Source organism: Maniola jurtina, chromosome 6 (assembly GCF_905333055.1).
Source record: "Maniola jurtina chromosome 6, ilManJurt1.1, whole genome shotgun sequence".
Classification (NCBI taxonomy): domain Eukaryota; kingdom Metazoa; phylum Arthropoda; class Insecta; order Lepidoptera; family Nymphalidae; genus Maniola; species Maniola jurtina.
The window spans coordinates 10,370-18,356 of record NC_060034.1 but is presented as its reverse complement, the minus strand read 5'-3'; positions in this window follow the sequence as shown (position 1 = coordinate 18,356).

The following is a 7,987-nucleotide window of genomic DNA, read 5'->3' as shown; positions in this document are numbered from 1 at the left end:
CATAAGACAGTTTTGTAATATATAAAATGATACCAAATGCATTTGAATTAAATGAACTAAAATGATATTGTGTTATTGTTTCTTATTGTTCGACACCCTGAGCGGCGCCCGCACTCACTCGTTAGTTATTGCATGTCAGTCAGTTCTTGTTATAGTTGATATCTTTTCTTTTCGTCGAAGAGAAGAATAGTATTTGAATATACATATACCTACTTAGGGCCGGCGCAAATATGGCGGAGCGGAGCGCAGAGCATTTTTCACAGTCAAAGTATTGTCGACATTATCCTCATTGAAATAATATCTGTTAAATCGTAGTCAGGTTCCTCGATGAAATGATAGACATAATCCATTTAGTAGCGTTTATTTCTCCCAACCACTAGGTATATTAGTTATTTGTGGTGATTTATTTCGTTTACTTGTTTAGAATTTGATTATTCACTTTATTAGGAAGTTCATAGATTTTTGGCCGTGAGCCGGCATTACAAAACGCTTCAACACTGACGCTCAAAAACTGGTCGTCAATACCGCCAAAAGTTCTTATTTATAGACGTTACGATTTTAGTATCATGACTTGTAAAAAAATGTTTCTACTGAATTTATTCAAATCAAGACTTATATTTTCTACATTTAAATTTGAGTCAAATCAAGACTTTACATTTTCTATATTTTAGTCAAATCAGCTTCAAATATTAATTTATGATCAATGATAAAGCTAACAATATCTAAAATCAATTGTGCATTCGCGCGGATACTTGCGCAGTCCCGCGCGTGCTCGCGCATTCTCCGGTAGAAATTCGCGTAATGTGTCACGCGATCAGAAAACTTCGCGGGCATGCTCTGCGCTGCGCTCCGCCATATGTGCGCCGGCCCTTACTCTTTTCCTAAGGGTAGTATTCAAACGACTGAAAATAAATTCAAATTTGAGGATAAATTAAGTTCAATGTAATAGTTAATACTAAAAATATAAGTAACTATAACAATATTCCTATTTAAAATTACTGTTCAAGCAAAAACTGCATAAATAGCATTTCAAAGAAAGTTTATTGAAAAATTTAATAAAATAAGACAAGAAGTGAATTCAATTTTAGTTATTTGAGTTGGAAGTACTTTATATTCAAAGCTACGATACTGAAAAATCTGAAAAATTATGACGTATTAGCGCAGAGAACAACAAACCAAATAAAACTATAAGGCTTGTAATGAACATAATATTTTACGAGGTATAAGAGACCAACATAACGTGTAATTGGCATAGACGTTACTGCGAAGAAATGATACTGCAGGAAGCAGCACCAATAACTTTGTAAATTTACTGACCAATATCTAACCGTTAGGTTATGTTAGGTTATGTTAGGTTATGTTAGGTTATGTTAGGTTATGTTAGGTTATGTTAGGTTATGTTAGGTTATGTTAGGTTATGTTAGGTTATGTTAGGTTATGTTAGGTTATGTTAGGTTATGTTAGGTTATGTTAGGTTATGTTAGGTTATGTTAGGTTATGTTAGGTTATGTTAGGTTATGTTAGGTTATGTTAGGTTATGTTAGGTTATGTTAGGTTATGTTAGGTTATGTTAGGTTATGTTAGGTTATGTTAGGTTATGTTAGGTTATGTTAGGTTATGTTAGGTTATGTTAGGTTATGTTAGGTTATGTTAGGTTATGTTAGGTTATGTTAGGTTATGTTAGGTTATGTTAGGTTATGTTAGGTTATGTTAGGTTATGTTAGGTTATGTTAGGTTATGTTAGGTTATGTTAGGTTATGTTAGGTTATGTTAGGTTATGTTAGGTTATGTTAGGTTATGTTAGGTTATGTTAGGTTATGTTAGGTTATGTTAGGTTATGTTAGGTTATGTTAGGTTATGTTAGGTTATGTTAGGTTATGTTAGGTTATGTTAGGTTATGTTAGGTTATGTTAGGTTATGTTAGGTTATGTTAGGTTATGTTAGGTTATGTTAGGTTATGTTAGGTTATGTTAGGTTATGTTAGGTTATGTTAGGTTATGTTAGGTTATGTTAGGTTATGTTAGGTTATGTTAGGTTATGTTAGGTTATGTTAGGTTATGTTAGGTTATGTTAGGTTATGTTAGGTTATGTTAGGTTATGTTAGGTTATGTTAGGTTATGTTAGGTTAGGTTAGGTTAGGTTAGGTTAGGTTAGGTTAGGTTAGGTTAGGTTAGGTTAGGTTAGGTTAGGTTAGGTTAGGTTAGGTTAGGTTAGGTTAGGTTAGGTTAGGTTAGGTTAGGTTAGGTTAGGTTAGGTTAGGTTAGGTTAGGTTAGGTTAGGTTAGGTTAGGTTAGGTTTTTTTTTTTTTTTTTTTTTTTTTTTTTTTTTTTAAATACATTGACCTCTGACGTTATCAGAGACTGTGACTGCTTTTCTGTTTTTGGCTACTCTTTCATTCCAGTTCTCGCTAACATTCTGCTCGTACTTTCATTCTTCATACTAGATCTTTCTTTCATGCATCTTCTTTCACTCGATGGGTGGGTTCCCTTCCTATCCATCTTTCTACTTTCGGGGGTGTTTTCTTTTCTTTTATTTTTATTTTATTTCTTTATTACACAAATCTAATTACATTCTTATATCTATTTACATCTATTTATATATACTATTATTTATATATACTATTTTATGATGAATAATTAACAATACGATATTGGGGACAGAGCGGATCTAATTTTTACACATGTTGGTTACTATATTCAATAATATACAAGGAACATTGTGTCTACATTAGTCCGCTCTGTTCCCAATCAGGTTACTGTTTCGCTTATTTACTTCTGTGCATATATCTTTACAATATTTAAAGAAAACATCCCTTTTTTTATTATCGTGTATGATATCCGCAATATTACCTATCGACAGTTGAATTTCGATCTCTTGTTCCAGCTTCATTCGTTTATACGCATGAACTGGACAGTCAAACAGGAGATGGGGAACAGACTCGGACACCCCGGGGTCGCAGATGCAGGACGGACTCTCCTTGCACTTGAAGCGATGCAAGTACTCGGAGAATCCGCCGTGCCCCGTCAACACCTGGGTGACGAGTCCGTCCACCTCCATTTTACTTACAACTCTGTAGGCCGCCACCGCATCAGGAAGAAATATTTTGGTGACGCCGGCCGTTTCACCGGCTCGGTACCGGTCGTTCCATTCATCAAGCGATCGCATACGAATGCTTCGCTTGATGAATGAGACGGGGCAGCTGTCGTAGTCAAATTTGCGTTTAGACTTCAGAGCAGCCTCCTTGGCCAGATTGTCGGCACGCTCATTCCCCTCCAGTCCTGCATGGGCTTTGATCCAGAACAAGCTTATACGTTTGTTCTGGAGCAAAGCGTCTCGCAGGAACCCTCGCGCTTCTACCGCCAGGGGGTGGAGAGCCTTTGGATTTTGCAGCGTCTGCAATGCTGACAATGAATCGGAGTAAATTCCGACAGATCCGGCCAAGTTTGCTGCGGCCATCCGTGCCGCCCGGCATATCGCCAGAAGCTCCGCCTGGTAGACCGTGCAGTAAGACGGTAACGCAAGCTTGAGGGCTTTGGTTTCGGCGGCGTCACTCCATATGGATAGCGCCGCCCCCACCTTGCCCTCAATCTTGCTACCGTCCGTATAGATATTGAAGTCATTGTCATTATTGGCCATAAGTTGCTCCTGGTCCATCAGGCACTTGAACTCGAGGTCGAGATGACCGGCGGGATGCGGTGACCGAAGGGCCGAGGACATTCGCTCTACCTCCCGATCCCCTATCTCTCGCTGGGGCACCCCCTTCCTCGCCTCATATAGCGCCGCGGCTTCGCGGATGCGAAGGTCGAGTGGGAGTATCCCAGCGAGCAACAGGGCCGCGTTCAGGGAGACAGTGCGATATGCCCTACAGAGCTTCTGTGCGAAGCCTCGCTGGACCACGTTCAGCTGCTTCCGGATTCCGAGCCTGTCCACAGCAGGCGCCCATACGCTGGCGGCATACAGAACTACAGGTTCGACCACCGCTACATAGATAGTACGGATTACTTCGGGGTGGAGACCCCAGCTGACCTTAGCTGCTCGTGCCAACTGATGGTAGAAGGCTACCGCGCGCTTGCAGACACTCGCGACGTGGGCGTTGAATGTGAGTTTTCGGTCAATGACAACACCCAACAGTTTGATTTCGTTCGACAAGGCAACGTCGACCCCGCCCATGCGTAGACGCGGGTCGTCGTACTTTAATTTGCGCGTCATAACCATTGCATTGGTCTTATGAGGCGCAAATCGAAGTTTATTTGCCGCTCCCCACATTCTCACACGTTCAAGGGCGGCGTTGGCCTGCCGTTCGATTTCGAGGGCCGTGTCGCCCTCGAACACCAACACCACATCGTCAGCGAATGCCTGCACGTACGCGCCACTAGTTTCCAAGTCCCAGAGCAGTGGGTCTAAAAGTAAGTTCCATAATATTGGTCCGCCAATAGATCCCTGCACGCAACCCTTCTCGGTAGCTATTGCGTACTCCTCCCCACAGTACCTGACTTTGACGCTCCTGTCATTTAGATAGCTGCTCAAAAGCCGTCGGATGTTTATGGGGCATTTTTCCTCCGCCAGCCTGACCTTTATTTTGGGCCACCAAGCGTTATCAAATGCGCCCTCTATATCCAGTGATATCAGAACGACAATCTTCTTGCTGTCTAGTTTATGTCTGATATGTTTCACTAAGGTGTAGAGGGCGTCTTCGGTGCTCCGTTGGGGCATAAAGCCAAATTGGCGTGTGCTAAGCCTAGGCGCTATATGAAATTGTAGTCTAGTGACAAGCATCTTTTCCAAGACCTTTCCAAGTACCGGAAGGAGGCCTATAGGACGATACGATTTTGGGGTCGTGTAGGTGGCCTTTCCGGGCTTCCGAAGGAAGATTACTGTGGCCTCCTTCCAGGCCCCGGGAAAGTGGTGGATTGCCAGGCACCGGTTGAAAAGGCACAAGAAGAGGTCCGGGTTGAGGTTTATCGCATGCAGGCATATGTCGGCGGTGAAGCCGTCCGCTCCAGGGGCTTTCTTCGGGTCGAAAGAACGACTCGCCAGCTTTAACTCTAAATGAGTGAAAGGGGGGTCCCCCTGGTCCGAGGAAGTCTCGCTATCCGTGAGCTCCGCCAGGGCCCTCACCCGTCGGTGCTCCTCGGAGTCTTGCTCTTCGGAGTCCTTGGGGTAAAAGGTCTCGGCCATAAGTCGGGCGGAGCTCTTGGCATCAATTTCCGTGTTTTCTACCACCAGCGGTGGATCTTCCTCCCGCTTGGCCGTCCTGCCCAACACCCTATATATACCCCCCCAGAGAGACTCTCGGTCCTGTTTCCCGCAAAATTCCTTCCAGGACCTAGTTTGAGCCTCTTTTTCTTTGGTCTCGTACTTTGTCCTGGCCTCCAGGTATTCTTCGACCACTTTCGACCGTCGAATCGGTGCCGCACACCGGATCCTCCTCTTCCTGGTGGCCACCTCGCGCTTCAGCGTCGACAGCTCCTCAGACCACCACGGCAACGTGAGTGTGTCCTTCCTCCTAATTTTGGGAATTGCACACTCACTCGCCTCAGTTAACGCCTGTATAAGTTTGTGTATGATGTAATCTAATTGTGTAGCTGTGATAGTGTCTTGGATGTTTGTGACTGTAATGTTTTGGGATTGCAAAATTTGACCCAGTTTCTCACGAAACTGGGTCCAATTGGCTTTCCGTGTGTTATATGATCGTGTTGTGTGCTTGATATAGTTGTGTCTTGTGCGTTTTAGGTGTAACTTAAACGATATGCCGTTGTGGTCCGAGGTAGTTAAGTCTTCGCGCACGCGCCAGCCGTCCACCAGGTCCAGGAGGTCGGGTGACGCCGTTGTGATATCGACGAAGCTGGTGTATCTTCGCTCACCTCTTACGACGTCAAACGTGGGAATTTCCCCTTTGTTAAGGATAACAAGACCCAGGTCCTCCAGAGTCCCATGCAGTTCTTCTCCCCGGCGATCCGTCACGGGACTACCCCACCAAATGTTTTTGGCATTGCAGTCACCCGCGACTATCCATTTTTGTGCTCCCAACTCAAGCCGGATTTTGCGGAGGTGCGCCAGGTAGAGGTCCATCTCTAGGTCAGGCTCGAAGTAGAGCGATACCAGGGCTATCTCCCAGGCGCTGGTTCGGATCCCCACCACCGCGATGTTGTTCGTGGTGAGTTTTGGGTACTGTATGACGTGGAGGTCCGCATTAAAAACAATTACTGCAGCCTTTACCGTACCCTCCCCGTTGTCAACGTTCTGGAAGACCCTGATCCCGCTCCGACCCGAGACCCTGCCTTCTCTACCAACATATGGCTCCTGTACTAGCGCTATGTGCGCCCCGCATTTCCCCGACTCGAGTAGCAGCTCTGTGAACGCCAATTTCTTTCTCTGGAGATTCGCCTGGAGGAGATGAAGTGCCACCGTATCCACATGCGCAACCTTAGCAATACGCCACTGTGGAGCGGGCCAGTTCGTCCCATCTCCGCCTAATCGGGCAGTCGCTGCTGAAAGCGTTGTGCTCTCTATTATCGAGCTTCGCTCTCAAGCAGTTCCTGCACGAGGGCGGGGTGGCCGCGGCCCACTCCGCACACTTGGTCTTAAGGTGCGGTCCTCCGCAGTGGCTGCACCCATCCTCAGTTTCCTTACAAAATTTCTTACTGTGGCCGTAGCCCAGGCATCTCGAGCACTGGATCAGTGGAGACTGGTCCTCCGCTCTGACCCTCTGGAGATCTATGTGGACATTGCCCTTTACCGTGATCTGCCTCCAGATGGCAGGCGAGGCGCTCAGTACCACATCGGCCATGTGCGGATTGCGGGTTCTTTTTCTGTACTTGACTGAGATCCGGTCGTCCCCGTCGTTGAGGTTTCCAAAAATTTCCCTATTCTGGTTCCTCAAGGCTTTTGTTATGTCCTCGTCAGTGTTTACAGTTAGGACTCCCCTGAGGACCAGAAGCGGGTCCCTATTTTTCACCTCCTCGACGGTGAGATCGGTTCCCTTCACCCTCAGTCTTTCCTTTACCTTGTCTCTGTCTTCCTTCTTTTCAAAACTCATTATGATCTTCCTATTTTTCGCCTTTCTCACCCTATCAACTCTGATCCATTCTTCTTTAGCGTCAACTGCTTCCCTTATTTTATCGAGTACTTTTTCACCCGTTATTCCTTCATCCTCTGTAGTTACGGCTATAGAGTGGAGGACTGTTTGCCTAGGTGGTGATTTTGTAGGCTGTCTTGCCACTGCACTAGCATATGAGATATTTGGCATATTTTCTTGGCTAGTCCGCAGTGCCTCTTTCAGCCTGTCCATTTTTTCGGTATTTTCGGCAAGTTTCTTGCTATGCTCTTCCAATACCTTCTTGAGAGCTGCAGTTTCAGACTCAATGACTCTCCCCACCTCCCTCTCCCGCTCAGAGCGGGAGAACGATGAAGGAGGAGTCACTGGGTCATTTGCCTCTATAATTGGCTTAGCCGCACTAATGGGTGGGGTTGCTTCGTGGTCCGCCTCTGCCTCTTTGACCAGACGGTAAAGTCTGTCCACTTGGTTTGTAACTTCTTCTTTTATTTCTTTCTTTATGTTTTTGGAAAGAGCCATGGCGTTCTTGACTTTCACGAGGCATGTTCTAGCCTCGACCACTCTTGGGTTCCGTACGATATTTTTGGGGCCCGGAGGGTTGTCAATTTTGAAGGCGATTGGCCTTTTTTGGGCGGGTGGGCTGGCTTTCTGTGTCGGCTCATTAGCTGTCTTCTTGAGCGAAGAGGTTAGGTTAGGTTAGGTTAGGTTAGGTTAGGTTAGGTTAGGTTAGGTTAGGTTAGGTTAGGTTAGGTTAGGTTAGGTTAGGTTAGGTTAGGTTAGGTTAGGTTAGGTTAGGTTAGGTTAGGTTAGGTTAGGTTAGGTTAGGTTAGGTTAGGTTAGGTTAGGTTAGGTTAGGTTAGGTTAGGTTAGGTTAGGTTAGGTTAGGTTAGGTTAGGTTAGGTTAGGTTAGGTTAGGTTAGGTTAGGTTAG